General features: G+C 38.5%; 1 protein-coding gene across 1 annotated transcript in view; it reads right to left on the bottom strand.

Moving 5' to 3' along the window:
- Positions 1-14,222, bottom strand: part of SLC6A15 (solute carrier family 6 member 15) — a 43,014-nt gene extending 28,792 nt beyond the window's left edge. Inside the window, exon 1 of the mRNA XM_034987884.1 lies at positions 14,177-14,222. The gene's annotated coding sequence lies outside the window, so the exon portion shown is untranslated. The remainder of the gene's footprint in view (positions 1-14,176) is intronic.
- Between the last annotated feature and the right edge of the window lie 3,414 nt (positions 14,223-17,636).

The raw sequence follows: 17,636 nt of genomic DNA, 5'->3' as shown, positions 1-17,636 counted from the left end.
TCCTAGGGATTTCAAGCAAAAGTAGAAAGGGGAAATAAAAGGACTTCTCAGGATGTTTAATAACCTCTAAAAGAACTACGAGGAAAAAGTACTCAATCTCCAATTTTTATACTCAATTATTTTGTATTCCAATTATAAAAGCCACAGGCAAATATTCTGGTCTGGAAGAGATCTGATGATCCCTATTGGGGAGGGAGAGGAACAGGTTACACGATAATGAAATTTGGCCAACCAAGAGAGAAAACAAAGTAAAAACTTCAGTAACATAGAAGCCATGCTAAAGGATAGAAGTGAACATTAATTTAAGTGGGAAATAAGCTTTAAAATCTATATGAATTATGTTTAAGGGAAAAATACGAATTAAAATTCAAAAAATAAAATAACTAACAGAATCAGGGGAACTGAAATGGGAGAAGACAGAAATAAAAGTATGAGAATGTCCTCATCTTTCATATCAGGAAGCAATTTAGGATACTGTCTAAATATAAAACTCCTAGTCAAAAAAAGGATAATGACCCCACCTCTTCACGTTTTCATATAATCCTTCTTGCTTACTATTATGAGATCTCATAGAAATTAATACTTCTTGCTGGGAAGAGACATGTATTGATGCCAAACACTTGTATCTAATTTCTAGAAACAGACTGAGTTCAAATCCTAGCTCTATCACTTACAGTTTTATGACTTTGGCTAAGTTACTTTGTTATCTAATAATAAAGTGCTTGGATAAATGCCAGTACATTGACAGAACTCAATATATGTCTTCTTTTGTTATTATGATTATTATCCCTCTTATAGTTGTATTGTTACAACTGGTTTATTGCAAATTATTAAGGATAATGTAGGTCTAGAGCCAATGCTATATGTTATATTGTTTTAACATCACTTTTTTTTTTCCTAATACCAGTTTTCTACTGCTGCATAACAAGTTACTTCAAAACTTAGTGGCTTAACAAATAAAGGTTTTATTTGTTTATGATTCTGTGCGTTTGCAGTTTGAACGAGGCTTAGATGATCAGTTGTTTTGCTGGTCTTGACTCAGGTCACTTCTCCACTACAGTCATCTATCAACTCAAGTGGGTAAGGATGGGCTAAGATGGTCTCGCTCACATTCTGGCAGGAGGCAGTCTATTAGCCAGAGCACTTTGATTCTCCCCTATGTAGTCTCTCCAAAATGCTAGCTCCAACTTGTTGACATTATAAGCTCAGAGTTCCAACTCTAGCCAAAAGAAGTAAGCCCAACATGAAGTGCTAGCAAAGCCTCTGTGTAGCATTTGCTAAGGTTTCACTGGCCAAAGCAAGTCACTCAGCTAAGTTCAGATTGATTTGAGTGGATAAACTCCACCTTTAATGGAAGGAGCAACAAAGTCAAATTGCAAAAGGTACAAGTAGAGAGAAAAGAAAAATACTGCCACCACCTTTGAAAATAATCTTCTACACTTGTCCAGTTAGAATTCCCCTCCCTGGATTCTGAATCTTGAGGACAGGAACAAAGAGATCAAAAGGTTGGCATCTCACTCAATTCCAAAGGCATTGTGCCCAGGCAGAAACTACTACTATAGTCATGGGTTCTGGTTCCTTTTCCATCCCATTGCCAAGCACCCTATTGTTCCTTTGAGCCCCTGAGCCTTGCCAATATTTCTTCTTCATTTTATTTTATTTTTGCCTCTTAGCCAGCATCAGTCTCTACAGCTTGCAAACAAAGAACCCTAAATAATACAGCTATTACAAATTTAAAACAATTGGTGTCTTTCCACTCATCTACTGTGTAAGGACTTAACATATATAAAAAATGTTGGGAACGTTACATTACTTAATTTGGACTTATATTTACATTTTTCTCATTCTCCCATTTTTGCATTGCTTTAATTATCTTCATATGCAAGTTTTCAGAAAAATATCTATTTTAAAGCACTTAAAACGAGATCCAAAACATTTTTAAATCAACATAATAAATTTCTAACTCAGTGCTTCTCAACCCTAACCATTTTTAATGTTTTTTTAAAATTTTTTTCCTTGCCTTTCCACATAAATTTTGAAGTCAGCTTATTAATTTCTTTTTTTAATTTTTATTTTATTTATTTATTTGAGAGAGAAAAAGAGCGAGAGAGAGGGCACGTGCAAGCATGAGCAGGGAGAGAGAGGCAGACGGAGAAGCAGACTTCCCACTGAGTGGGGAGCCCGAGGTGGGGCTCCATTCATCCCCGGATCCTGGGTTATGACTTGAGCTGAAAGCAGATGCTTAAGGAACTGAGCCACCCAGGCACCCCTACCTTGTTAATTTCTACCCCAAGAAACCCAGGCCTGCTAGAATTTTGACTGGGTTTACATCAATTCTATAAACCCTTTTGGAGAGCACTGACATCTTAAAAATTTGAGCTTTCCATTCTATGAACTTGGTTGGCATCTTTAAATTGTCTCTGGAAAAAAGTTGATGTTTAATACAAGCTTCCTATTCTGCAACAATGCTAATTCGAGCTGATATTGTTTTAGGATCCCTTAGCATTTTTATACACGCAGTATGTCAAATGTAAATATAGTTTAAGGTTCCTCTAATTGTTTACCTTTAATTTCTTTTTCTTGACTTACCATACCAGCTTGGACATCCACTAAAATTTTGAACAGAAGTGTTAAGAACAGACATTTTCATCCATGCCCCAGTGCTAATGGGAAAGTATTCAATATTTTACTAAAGACAATATTAGTTATGGATTTTTTTTCATAGATGCCTTTTGTCAGTTTAGGGAAGTTTCTTTTAATTCCTAGTTCAGTGAGGGTCTTTTTTTTTCTTAATCCTGATTAACTGTTGAATTTTGACACATAATTTCCTACCTTTATTAAGATAATCATGTAACTCCTTAATCTACTAATATACCATACAGCATCAATTGATTTTGTATTTTAGACCAGTCTTTCATTGTGAGATAAACGTCACTGGTCAAGACGTATTACCTTTTTAATATATTACTAGAATCAATTTGCTAATATTTTGATAAGGATTTTTTCTTATATTTCACTTCTCTGGTTTTGGTGGACTCATAAATAGAATTTTAAAATGGTCTCTCACTTATTTTCTGATAAAATATATGTAGAATTAGTTTTAATTCTTCCTTAAATGTTTGGCAGCACTCACTAATAAAGCCATCTGGGCCTGGAGTTTTCTTTCAGAGAATATGTTTAATTAAAAATTCAATTTATTAAAAAAATTCAATTTGTTTCATTGATATATAGCTACTGAGATTTTCTTTTTTAAATTTTTTTAAATTTTTAAATTTTTAAATTTTTTTTATTAACATATAATGTATTATTTGTCTCAGGGGTACAGGTCTGTGATTCATCAGTCTTACACAATTCACAGAGCTCACCATAGTTCATACCCTCCCCAATGTCCAATACCCAGCCACCCCATCGCTACTGAGATTTTGTTTTTCTTGTGTTAGTTTTGGTAAGTTGTGTTTTTCAAGGAATTTGTCCATTTCATTTAAATTGTCAAATTTGTGGGCGCCTGGGTGGCTCAGTTGGTTAAGCGACTGCCTTCGGCTCAGGTCATGATCCTGGAGTCCCTGGATCGAGTCCCGCATCGGGCTCCCTGCTCGGCAGGGAGCCTGCTTCTGCCTCTGACCCTCCCCCCTCTCATGTGTATTCTCTCTGTCTCAAATAAATAAATAAATAATTAAAAAAAAATAAAAATAAAAAAAAATAAATTGTCAAATTTGTTTGTAGAAGGTGACTCATAATATTCTGTAGGTTCCTTTTTATTAGTTGTAGGATTTGTAGTTATATCACATTTTTTATTCCTGATATTGACAATAGGTGTTTTCTCTGCTTTTGTCTTTGTCTTGCTAATATTTTCACTATATAATTAACTCAAAATATTATGCAATTCTTTGTTGCTCTATCTTTCAAGACTGTTTAGCTCTTAAACTATTGTTACAACCTCTTTCGAAAGTGTATTAAATTCTAATTAACATTTCCAGTGAAAATATGTGAAGACGTAAAATAACAGGCAGGCACTTGCGTCTTAGAGACATGCCTGTGCTGGCTAATTACCGGCACTTGCCAAAAGTTTAATATTCTATAATAAAGAACAAGAACAGCAAATTACCTCCCTGGCTTGGACAATTACAAATTTTACCGAATAAAATTTTCTTTAAATATCAACTAATTATGAATAGTAAACCTGAACTTTATTGTGGATTCAAATGAAATCTATTTTTCTAATTCTAATATATAGGGTAAAAAGTAAAGGCTATTTGAATAAAAACAAAATGGTAAACTATATTGCAACGCCCAAGAACAAATGACACATCTTGAGAAGTTTATAGTTATGGAATAATTGCAAGAGGAAAGAGATAAGGGATTCTATAATGTACTGAAATAATGATCTTGACAAATAATACAAAAAATTTCAACAATATAGAGTTCAACTTAAACATTTCTTTTCCAAATTATACCCCCTTTACATAAAATGTGTTCATTGAGTGAAAAAGTAACAAAAAACACAGAGCCAAACAAAAGGAGAGAAATATTTTTTTACAAATGACAATACATAGTCACAACTTACACTTTTATATATTTTGCCCAAAAAGGTGGACTATAACATACCTATGAGGATGGCTAAAATCAAAAGCAAATTTAAAAAAGTAAAGACACCAAAAGTTGGTGAGGATGCAAAGAAACTAGATCAATCATATATTGCTGATAGAAATATAAAATAGTACAGCCACTCTAAAAAATAAAAAAATAAAAAAAATAGCCGGAATTTCCTTTCAGCACTAATAATAGAGTTACCACACTGACCACCAATTTGCACTCTTAGACATATAGCTCAAAGAAATAAAGGCTTATTTTCAAGCAGGAACTTGTACATAAATGTTCATATCAACTTTACTTATATAGCCCCAAACTGAATGTCCTTCAGTGGGTGAATGGTAAAACAAGTTGTAGTATATCCATATCATGCCAAATCAGCAAGAAAAAAGGAAAGAATTATTGATACATGCAATAACTTGGATGAAACTCAAGGAAATGATGCTGCATGGGGAAAAAAGTCAATTTCAAAAGGATACATATTGCATGATTTCATTTATATAACATTTGTGAAATAACAAAATGATAGAGGTGAACCAACAGTGGCTGCTAGGAGTGAAGGTATGGACAGGCAGGTGGGTGTGCTATAAAGGACAAGGGAGTCTTTGAGATGGTAGTGTTTAGTAGTATCTTTTTTTTTTTTTAAAGATTTTATTTATTAGACAAAGAGAGACACAGCCAGAGAGGGAACACAAGCAGGGGGAGTGGGAGAGGGAGAAGCAGGCTTCCTGCTGAACAGGGAGCCCGATGCGGGGCTCGATCCCAGGACCCTGGGATCATGACCTGAGCCGAAGGCAGACACTTAACGACTGAGCCACCCAGGCGCCCCTAGTAGTATCTTCATTATGATTAAGGATTACATGAAGCTACACATCTGATAAAACTACAAAGAACTATACACATATACACACACATAGGCAGAGCAAATTCATAATCTGAAAAACTATGGATTATACCAATATCAATATGCTGGTTTTGATATTGTACTGTACATCTATACAATATCATAAAATGAGAGAGGCTAGGGGAAAGGTGCACAGGACCTCCCTTTGTACCTTCCTGTGAGCTTGCAATTATTTGAAAATTATAATTATAAAGCAATTTCCATAAATTGAAATGTATTTTTTGTTGACTTCGACGAATCAAGGACAGATTTTAAATCTTAATAAAGCATTTCACTAAGTCTTTTAAACATTTTAAAAACAGACAAAAATTCTTTCAAATACTTAAAATTTTGCTAATACATGGAGAACAACTCAGATTTAAACACTGTATTCACTTCCTAAGAATTCTGTAACAAATTACTTCAAATTTAGTGACTTCAAGTAGCATAAATGAGTTCTTTCAAGGCTGTGGAACCCAGAGGTCAAAATTATTTTTAATAAACCAAAATCAAGGTGTGGGCAGGTCTCTCCCTCAAGAGGACCCCGGGGACAGTCTGCCCCTTGCCTTCTCTAGCTTCTGGAGGCTGCCGGCATCCCTTCACTTAGAGCCACATCCCTCCCATCTCTACCTCCGCACTCACCCTGCCTCCACCTCTTCTGTGGGTGTCTGATCTCCCTTTGACTCTTTCATATAAGGACACTGTGATGGCATATAGGGCTCATCTGGACATATCAGGATAATCTCTTCATCAGCGGATTATGTCTGCCAAGACTCTTTTTCCAAATAAGGTAACATTCACAAGTACCAAGAATTAGTAGGCAGACGTATTTTAGGAGCTATTACTGGCTGACTATAGGCATATAATATTATATTACATTTAATTATATATTTGAATTATCATGTCAGGAAAAATGAATTTGGGGGCAATCCACATGTTTTATTCATTATCATCATAAACTATCAAGTATGACCTTTCTTAATTATTTCCTAGAATAGATTGTGTGCAAAAAGAAGGTTTATAATTCCTCCCAATGCTGTACATGTGTGCTCCTCCTCCCATTAGGAAGTGGAGTCTATTTCCTCTTTTCTTAATTCTGGGCCCTACTTGAGCTTGAATTTGAATTCTGGGAGTGTGTGAACTTGCTTTGACCAGTAGAAGGCAGAAGTGACACTGCAAGTTCCAAGCCAGGCCTGAGGAAGGCTGGCGGTTTCTGCTTTCACTCTTTTGGAATTCAGACACTATATATAAAAGTCCATCTGCTCTGCTAGAAATCCCACATGGAAAGAGAGGGCGTGCCTCAGTGACTGAAGCCCTAGGCCCAGGAACAAAGGCACTGACATTCTAGTACCAGTCCAACTGCTAACACATACCAAATGGAACAGATGAGGTATCCAGCTGAGCCCAGCCAACACACAGAATAATAAGAAATAATAATTCATTATTGTTTTAAATCATTACAATACCAGAAAGGCAACAGAGGGTAAAGGGGCTCAATAAACCATTGTTTTGAACCTACTGAAACAAAACAAAACAAAACACAGTGGCAGGGAGTATTTGTTATGTAGCAAGAGATAACTGAAACATTTGCCAAGGGGGGGACAAATTGAATATTCATTGAATTTAACTGAAAGTATAAATACTTAACTCTACTGAAATTTAAACTATTGTCCAAGGAACTGTTCACAATGGGGCTTAGACCTGTGTAAAAATCGTGTGGTTTAGATTTTTAAATCCATGCAGTGATTTTCTTTTAACCATAAAGTAAATACTAACCTTGAGAGACACATTTAGTTATTCTTTTGTAAAGTTCCATGTGGTCAGTCTTATATTTAAGGCATTTGTATATCAGAAATGCAACAGGGATTATCACAACAAAACTTAGACATCAAAATGATCATAAGAGAATAACAGCAAAACACTCTACACACATAAATAAACAATTTAGATGAAATGGACAAATTCCTCAAAAAACACAAACTACCACAACTCACCCAATATCAAACAGATCATGTAATAACTCTATATCTGTTAAAGAACTTAAATGCACATTATTTAAAATTCTCACAAAAGCAATCTCTAGACCTAGCTGGTTTCACTAGGGAATCCTATTAAACATTTAAAGAAGAATTAACACCAACTCTGCACAATCTCTTCTAGACAATACAAGATAATGGAACACTGCACATTCATTTTATTAAGCTAGTATTACTCTGTTACTCTGAAGACAATACCAGGAAGAAAAACAATACAAAAAAAACTATAAATCTATATCCCTTATGAATATGGACACAAAATTCCTCAACACAATATTAGAAAACAGACTCAGCAATATATAATAAGAATTATATACCATGACCAAATGGGCTTTATTCTAGGTATACAGGGCTGGTTCAGTATTCAAAATCAATAATGTAATATACCATAAGAGGCTAAAGAAAAAAGTCATATGACTATATTGATTGATACAGAAAAGGCATTTGACAAAATTCAGTATCCACCTGTAATTTAAAAATTGTAAAAAAAAAAAAAAAAAACCAACTAGGAATAAAAGGAAACTTTCTCAATTTGATAAAAATCACCGCCAAAAAACATACAATTGGTATACTTACCAATGAAAGACTGAATGCTTTTGCCTTAAGATCAGAAACAAGAATGCCCACTCTCATACTTTTAAGAGAGTGGGCAGAGTACTGAAAGTTCTAGCTAGTGCAATAAGGAAAGAAAAGGAAATCTAAGGCATTTGGATTGGAAAGAAAGAAAGAAAATTTTCCATATTTGCAGACATTCTGGTTGTCTATGTTGAAAATCCCAAGAAATCTACAAAACATGGACAGTACTTTTATGCTGAAAACTACAAAGTGCTAATGAAAACAATAAAAAAAGATCTAAATACCTAAGGAGACATAACTACCATGTTTATGGTTTGGGAGACTAACATAGTAAATACGTAAATTCTCCCTAAATTGATATACAAGTTTAATGCCAGAAAAAATTTATAGATAAAATTCCAGAAAAATTTATAGATAAAATTATTTTAAAATTCATATAAAAAGGCAGAAAACGAAAATACCTTCAACAATTTAGAAAGGAAGAATGAAGTGAGAGGAATCATTCTACCTGATTTGAAGACTTATTTTATACCTACAGTAATGAAGATTGTGTTATCTTAGCAGAAGGGGGATAGACACATAGATCAATGAAACAGAAGAGAGTACTCATAAATAGACCCACAAAAATACACCCAACTGATTTTTGACAAAGGTGCAAACATAATTTCAATGGAGAAAGAATGACAGCCCTTTCAACAAATGGTTCTGGAATATGGATATCTCTAGGCAAAAATACAACCTCAACCTAAATTTCACACCTTATACAACGCTTAACTTAAACTGGATCATGGACTTACAGGTAAAACATAAACTATAAAACTTTCAAAAATAAATCATTGGACCTCCTCATTAGTATAGTGGTTAGTATCCCCGCCTGTCAAAAATAAATCATTGGAGAAAATCTTTGAGATCTAGAGCAAAGCAAAGAATTCTTAGCTACGACATCAAAAGCAAAATTTAGTAAACTGAACTTCAACATTAAAAACTTTTGCTTTGTGAAAGAACCTATTTAGAGGATGAAAGAATAAGCTAAAGACTGGAAGAAAAATATTTGCAGACCACATATCTGGGGAAGGGCAGGTATTTAGGATCTATAAAAATTCATAAAACTCAACAATTAAAAATAATTTTAAAATGGGTAAAAAATATACAGAGACATTTCACTGAATGTGATATCTGGATGGCAAATGAGCACATGAAATGAGGTTCAACATTATTAGCTATTAAGGAAATGCTAATTAAACTACAATGAGATGTCACTGCATACCTCTCAAAATGGCTAAAATATAATGACAACAAAATTCTGGCAAGGATACAGAGAAACTGATCATTCATACATTGCTGGTGAGAATGCAAAATGGTACAGTGCTCTGGAAAACTAAATATGCAACTACCATATAATCCAGCAATTACACTCCTGGGCATTTATCCTGGAGAAATGAGAATTTATGTTCCATAAAACCTGTAAATGAGTATCCATAGCAGCTTTATTCATAATAACCCTAAACTGGAAACGACCCAGATGTCATTCAATGGGTGAATAGTTAAACTTTGGTAAATCCATACCATGGAGTACTACTCAAAAATAAAAATAAACTACTGATATACACTACAGCTTAGATGAATTTATAGACAATTACACTGAGTGGAAAAAGCCAATTACAAAATGTTGCATACTATATGATTCCAGTTCGATAACATTCTTGAAATGCAAAATAAATACGAAGAGCAGAGTGATGTGGTTGTGATTATAAAGGGCAACACAAGAATCCTTACAGTGATGGAACTGTTCTGTTACTTGACTTTATCCATGTCAATACTCTGATTATGAAGCTGTAATACAGTTTTGCAAGATGTTACATTTTCAGGAAACTGCGTGACAAGCACACAAAAGCTCTCTGTATTATTTCTTAACAACTACATGTGAATCTATAGCCATCTCAAAATAAAATTTCTTTAAGGCCCCAGTCAACTCACTAAAATTGTTTTTGTATTTTTATGCTGATAATACTGGATAAATTTAGTGAATCCACTAAAGCCCATCTGCTACTCTAATATAATTTTATTACTAAGAATGTTGAAAGCAAAACCTCTCTTGTAAATTCAGAAACTATGAAAATCATGGAGCCAAAATACCCATTGACTTTTATACCTTACTCATTCTATAGTATCTGATGCCTGGATACTGTTCTCCCACGGGTATTTGCTATTGCCTTCACTTTAGAATATATTTTAATGTATACTTTGAATAAATAGTATAGTAATATAGTATTAAAGGGCATAGAGCAAAAAGTATCTTCCCATTCTGTCCCTCAGCGTATCAGTCCCATCCCTACTTCCCTGTAAGTCACCAAAGTCCTCCACAGGTACTGGTGTATATATATTCAAGCTGATATGTGTTTTCGCCCCACCCACCCAACCTGTTTCTTCTTACACAACAGTCACTATATGCATAACTCTGCATCTTGGTTTTTCATTTAAAAAGCCTTCAAAAGCTTTTGCTCTCAATACAATTGTTTGGTTTTTGTTTATTTGTTTGTTCTGTTTTGTCTTAATTGTATGATAGACCATGGTATGAGTATATATTTAGGTCATTTCTGATAATCTGCCTCAATGTTCAAGCAACTGACTCTGTATATCTGGCATTTGCATATCTGTAGAATAAATTCCTAGAAGTGGACCTACTTCATCAAAGGTTATGTGCTTCTACAATTTTGGTAAATACTGCCAAGTGGCCCTTTATAAAAGTTGTCTCAACTTGAACTACAAGCCATATATGAGAGGTGCCTGTTTCCCTCTGCCCTCTTCAATACAGTGAGTAATTTTTGATCTTTGGCAATCTGATAGGTGAAAAAGCTCCCAGTGTAAGCATTTCATTTAAAGATAACAATCAATGAATCTTATGTGAAAGGATATGTTAGTGCATTAATCAAAAGGAAATAAAGTGAACTTCAAGACTGAAAACAGTCTTCTATATCAAGTGATACTGAGCATTTAAAACTATCCTGTAGCCCGGTGTCTGGGGCTTGTTATTCACAGAGAAATATGAGAAAATCATTATTGGTCAAAGTAAATATTTAATCAGATAAATCCATAAAAAATTTACTAAATACATTCAGAACAGTAGTTAGGACTTATTTTAAATTATAAGGGAAATTGGATATAAATATAAAGATTCTTCCTGCCATGTAACTTTAAATGTTTTCATGCATCAGACTATGCCCATGGAATTTTGTTCAGAAACTATTTTAATATTACTCTGCATAGGGGCGCCTGGGTGGCTCAGTAGGTTAAGCATCTGCCTTTGGCTCAGGTCATGATCTCAGGGTCCTGGGATCCAGTCCCTGCTCAGCAGGGAGCCTGCTCTTCCCTCTTCCCGCCCTCCACTCATTCTCTCTCTCTAATAAATAAAATCTTAAAAAAATATTACTCTGCACAGACTATATTAATATATCCAATCATGCCTATGTATGTAATAATAGTCACACACTACCCAAAAGAAGTTGAGAAGTAAATTGAGAAGTAAAAGTTTTCAGAGTTTTTGATAATAAGCAAGGTCTCTTTTAGGTCTATCAATCTAAGTCAATGATTTTTTTTTTTACTACCTGGGTAATAACCCCAGAGTTCAACAGAATGCAACTTTCTTACCTATTCATACACAAGTTTTATTTTATGACAGGACAGCACATTTTCTAACATGCACTCAGCAAAATTTGAACTCTGATCACTGAGTAAATTAGTGATTATAAACATAGAGTTTAGGTTTTAGTAATTATTCTAACTTATTTTACGTATTAACTTAATAATTGACAAGTAAGGCATTTCATTTGATTATTGGTATCTCAAATGGCTATTAGCCAATTAAATTCTTCTACTATTTGCTATGGCTTGAATGTTTGTGTCCTCCACTCCAAATTCATATGTTGAAATTCTAACCCCAAGATGATGGTATTAGGAGATGGGGCCTTTTGGGTAATAAAAGTAACCGAGAAAGCTAACGAGCCCCTTCCAACATGTGAGGATACAGTGAAAGGCACCATCTAAGAAGCAGGAAGCAGGCTCTCACCAGACACCAAATCTGCTGGTGTCTTGAATTTCTCAGCCTCCAGAACTATGAGAAATAAATTTCTGTTGATTATAAAGCACCCAATTTATGGTATTTTGCTACAGCAGCCTTAACAGACCCAAACAGTGTTTCTTATTTACGTTATCATTTGGATGACAGAACACTCATTTTCTAGAAACACGTATAAATATCTTTCTTAAGCCTTTAAAATATTATATCTTGAGTTAACATATATTGGGAGTGTAAAGTAATTCTTGAATCAAGAATACCGCAATGCAATCAGAAGAAAGAAAACCTGTCAACAAACAGGAAGAAATTATCTTCCTTTCAAAATAGTGTTAATTCCTGTCTTCCTGAAAAAAAAAAGAACACATTAAATGTTTCGCTTGGAGGAAAATGATCAATGAATTCTGTAATATATTTTACTCCAACAAATCAACATGGATCATTGATCATGTGGATACAGAGGGTACGCACACAAAAATAAAATATATGATTCTGATGATCGAATGCTCCGAATTTAATGAGATAAAACCTCTTCGAGGGCAATTCAGTCCATCATCAAGTACTTATTAAGTACCTAGTACACAAGTCAAACCGAGGCGCCAAAGACGCAAGTAGGTCGGTTATCTCAGCACCGGTCTTGCGGAAACGAGGCTGGGTGGGGCGAGAAGCTCTCTCAGGTTGCTTCGTCAGAGAATACTTGCTAAAGCAAACACGTAGTTCCCGGTATCCCGGGAAAGCAACCAGCCAATGACAGGTATAAAACAGCTTTAAAAACCGGGTGATGAGGCGCCTAAACGCGGTACATGAAACAAACACTTCAGCCCTCCCGCGTTTCTGGGTAGTGAACCATACAAACGGTGCAGACTGAGTGAGGCTGCGTCTACCTTTAAGACCTGGAAGGGCCCGGCCAGACGGGGCGAAGCGGACGCAGCCTCATTTGCATAAGCACCCAAACACTGCTGACGTCACCGCGCCCGAGTGCGGACCCCGCCCCGTCCTACTCCAGCCTTTCCCTTGGAAGGAAGAAGATGGAAAGAGGGAAGAGAGCGAGACACTAAGCGCGAGCCTGGGGGCGTCCCTCTGCAACGCGCGGCCAACGCCGCTCCGTGTCTTAACGGAAAAGAATTCCCGACTGGGGGGGTCACACCTGTCCCCGGCATGTCTCGGCCGGGCGTGATTCGCTCATGTTTACAAGGCTGGTTTGCCTGCGTGTTATGATTTGGAACCTGTCCCTATATTCAAGATCGTCCTGTGCCCAGGCCACTCACAGACAAGCCAAGTAAATGGTGTAGAAACGGTCTGGCTTTCCAATCCCCCCCGCCCTCTCCTTAAAATCCCCAGCATCACCATCTCACCGGCACACTCCCAAATTCCTGGATGCGCAGAACACACAGGTTGTGCCTTCTCCCGTAGCCACGTGCCTTGTGCGCGGAGAGGCCCACTCACGGACCTTTTATCGCAGGGTTCCTCGCGCAAAAGGGAACGAGGGTCACGTGAGAACACAGCCTCCGGTAGTCGCCCGCAGCAGTGGCAAAAGCGACGAGAAGCGAATGGGCAATGAGACCGGCTCCTCTCCCCGCCCTACCGCCCACCCGCGCGCGGATCTGCTCCCAAGTCGCCCAGAACCTCGGAAGCGCCTCGCGTCGTCCGGACCCTACCAACTTTCCTGTCGGACTTGCCCAGTCGGACCCCGCCCGCCCAGCCAGCCCTGACTTGGCTTGGAAACGACTGGTCTCTCGGGGATGCTGCGGGCGAGCTCCACGACGAGAAGGAAGGATGGCGGCACGTTCCGCCCCATGTGCTTCCCCCCGACCCGTCACCCGCACCCCCCTTGTGCACAGGCGCAGGACCCTGCCTGGAGGGTCGCCCGCTCAGCCCAAGCTCACCCCCAAAAGCTTTGGAGCTGCCCCCCTCCCCTCTTCCCAGGACCCCCCGGAGTCCTCCCGGGATCCATCCACCAAGTCCGCTCGCGTCCCCGCCCGCCGGCTCCGGGGCGGCGGACGGTGAGCCCCGCCCTACCTAAAACCGTGCCCTGAGCGGTAGGAGCGTGTCGTTACCGTTCGCGTGTCGCCACCGGGCACCTCTTGGGTCGTCCAGGTCCCGACAGCAGCAGCAGCGGCTAAAGCGTCGGGCCCAGGCGGCTGCGACCGAGGCCGCGGAGGGGCTGTCGAGAGAGAAGCCGCGGCTTGCCAAGGGCGGGCCCTGGGGCTGGGCTGCGGGGTCGCTGCCCGGCGGGCTGGCCGCGAGGCACTCCTTCCTGAGCGCCTGTGTGTCGCGAGGGAAAGAGCACGAGATGCAAGCGCGCGGGTGCGAGCGAGGGTGCGAGTGAGGGCGTGACGGGGGCGCCCACGTGCCCGGCCCGCCCGCCTGCGGTCGCCGGCCCGCCGCGGGGGAGAGGGGGAGGCTGCGGGCGCCGCGGGGGAAGGGAGCCGGCCGCCGGGCTGCGCGCCGCACCTCCCCGGCCCAGCGCTCCTTGACGCAGAGGCCGCTGCGGCTGCCCAGCCGCGTCCTCCCTGCGCTCGGGATGGGCCCGCCGGGGCGGCACGCACCGGGCAAGCCCGCCCCGAAGCAAAACCGAACGGCTACCCCTGACACGCCGGCCTCCTCTGACCCACCCGCCGCAGAGGACGAGCACCAGCTGTCCGCCCGCGCCTTTGTCCCAGCGAGGAGAACAATAGAAATGGTCCTGCCATTTGGTGCCAAATGGTCCTGCACCCTCTAATATTCTCCGAGAGTCCGTGACGGGACAAGAAGTGGGTGGGTTTCCCTACCTGTCTCTCAAGCCGGCCATTTACGTCTCTTGCAAAAGAAAAGCCATCTGGGCATTTGCTTCTCCACCAGACGTTGGCCTGATAGCGCTCAGGGATTCCGGCCAGGTTAGGAAAGGCTGCTTTAGGGAGCGGGTCCTCACCCTATGTTGGTCCCTTAGCATCGGACTCTTCCCCGAGGGGTCTCAGAACAACATGAATTCTTGAGGCAATCAAGACATGCACATAATTAAGCCACGTGGAGAACCCCTAACATCTACCTCACTGAACACAAATCTAAGCCTTCCTTTGAAAATGGCTGAATCTTCCCCTGAACAGGGCATATGCTCTAGAGATTAAATTTTATGTCCTTGAAACTTTAAGTCCTTTCAAAATTTGAAAGAAATGCAAAATAAGCCTAAAACAAATTATAGCAGAGAGGTTCAGTGACTTGATGAAGGACATTTTTCACTTCCAGACGATTAATGTTACCATTAAAAAATACCTTTGTGTGCTTTCAGGCCTTCCAACAATCCCTCAGATTTTGAGGGGTTGTATCCAATTAAGATTGAATTAAATAACAAGGCCATTGCAGACAGGTTTTTCATGCAGTGAAAAATCTCCTGGAAAGAAATCACAAGACCTGAATTTCAGGTCAGAACATTGCAATTAATCCTTAGCTTTTAACGCAGCCAAGAGAGTTTTTCTCAGTCTCTTCCAATCTCACCTTTAAAATATTTTTTTAATTAAATTAGATTTGATTCCCTGGATGCCCCTTCCCTGGCATGAGTAAATAAATACTCTGACAGATGTCCCACGGGAAAAAAAAATAAAAAACAGTACCAAAAAACCTCTTACAGAACATCGTGTATAATTTGTTTTTTACTTCATATATTGGTGACAGGCAAATATTTATGTTATATATATCATTTTTATGTACTGAAATTGATATACAGTAGAAATAATACCAATAACAACTGAGAAGAATTTAAGAAAATAAGTAATGCTATGTCTTCCATAACCAGGATTAGGCTTATCTGTGGGAAACAAAGTTTTCTGTATGCTTACAAGAATGGTTTATAGCAGTACAAAGAAGACCTACTTGCCTACGAGTATTCCCTCCTCACACTTGTTCACTGACATTTGATACCTACTTCAAATACATATGCAAAGCTACAAGTCAAAAAATATTTGTGGAGTGATACCTTCAAGAATGACTAATACTATAATTCACTTCTTGAAGCCAATGAGAAGAAGAAACAAGAGAAAGCACATAGAGAGTTCAATGACAAAATGGAGATTTTAACCCAGATTTGGCTCGCTTCAGAGTTCATGTTTTTTAATGCTATCTTGTAAACCTTTAGTGAATGCATAAATTTTAACAGGAGGAAAATATAGAATTAACACAAGGACTAGTCACCTTTGAAAATAAAAAGTGGAGGGGCGCCTGGGTGGCTCAGTCGATTGGGCGTCTGCCTTCGGGTCAGGTCATGATCTCAGGGTCCTGCGATCAAGCCCCATGTCGGGCTCCCTGCTCAGTGGGGAGCCTGCTTCTCCCTCTCCTCCCTGCTCGTGCTCTCTCTCTCTCGCTATCTCTCTCAAATAAATAAATAAAATCTTAAAAAAAAAAAAAAGAAAAGAAGAAGTGGAGAGGGGTGGGGGTGGTGGAAAGATCCCAAAAGGAGAACCTAGAAACCTAGGGAGGTAAAAAGTATCTATTTTTAATTTTAACAATGAAGACCCTTCAGTGATCTAATGTCCAATCGCTAATATATTTTAGCTAACATTTATTGGGTGTTTTCATTGTCACACGGGGGGGAATGATCACATGGTGTTGGTGTGGCAGAAGGGAAAGAGTAAGAGTTAGATTTCAACCTACAAGTAAAGGGAGGCTAGTCTTTTTGGCCACACTGTAGTTAATATTAGCAAGTATTGATTCAAAGTTAGGAATGTGCCCTGGCAATGTGCAGAGTAATTTAAATGCCTTATTTTTCCTAATTATTACACTAACTCTATGCAAGAGGTATAATTATTAGCCACACATTGCAGAAGAAAAAGATGAGACTGTGGTTGTCCATGTTTATAGTCAGAAGGCATCTATTAGATACTGTAAATAAATACCTGCCCCTATCTAAATCACTTTCTGAATTTAATACCTACTTTTAAGCACCAAATCCCTCAAAATGATAACATTATGCAAAAACTCCCAAAGGTATAGCACCAGAGTTCAGAAAAACAATGCAAAGATATGCCAAAAAAAGATTTAAAAATCACAGTACTAAAGGAAAATACTAAAGGAAAATATCACACCATGATATTATAATTCTATTTGTTATACATGTAGTATATTGTGGAAAATCTTTTTTTCTGATAAAAATTTTATTATATTACTCTCCATACTATAGTTTATTTGATACACAGTTTTGAAATTTTTATGACACCAAAGTCTGCAGAACCCCAAAATACCTAGTGAATATCCTATTCATCCTACGTCTTCTTGACTGGTCAAGGGCTGAGAGGTAGAAGCAAGGCAAGTAACTATATTCTTTGATCTCTCTATAGGTAGAGGATGGGTTAACTGAATTGACAAATGTCAAAGCGATCAAATCAATTGGTATGGTTTAAAACTCACAGTGTTGTTTCCAGAATTTCAACTATCATTTGAGGAAAACAGGACAAATTCAAGGTTCTTTTTCTTTTGATTTTTATGAAAATAAATGCTTACAGGTTTT

This window comes from Mirounga leonina, unplaced genomic scaffold (assembly GCF_011800145.1).
Source record: "Mirounga leonina isolate KUSES-001 unplaced genomic scaffold, KU_Mleo_1.0 Mir_418, whole genome shotgun sequence".
Classification (NCBI taxonomy): domain Eukaryota; kingdom Metazoa; phylum Chordata; class Mammalia; order Carnivora; family Phocidae; genus Mirounga; species Mirounga leonina.
This window is presented reverse-complemented; position numbering and strand designations above follow the sequence as displayed.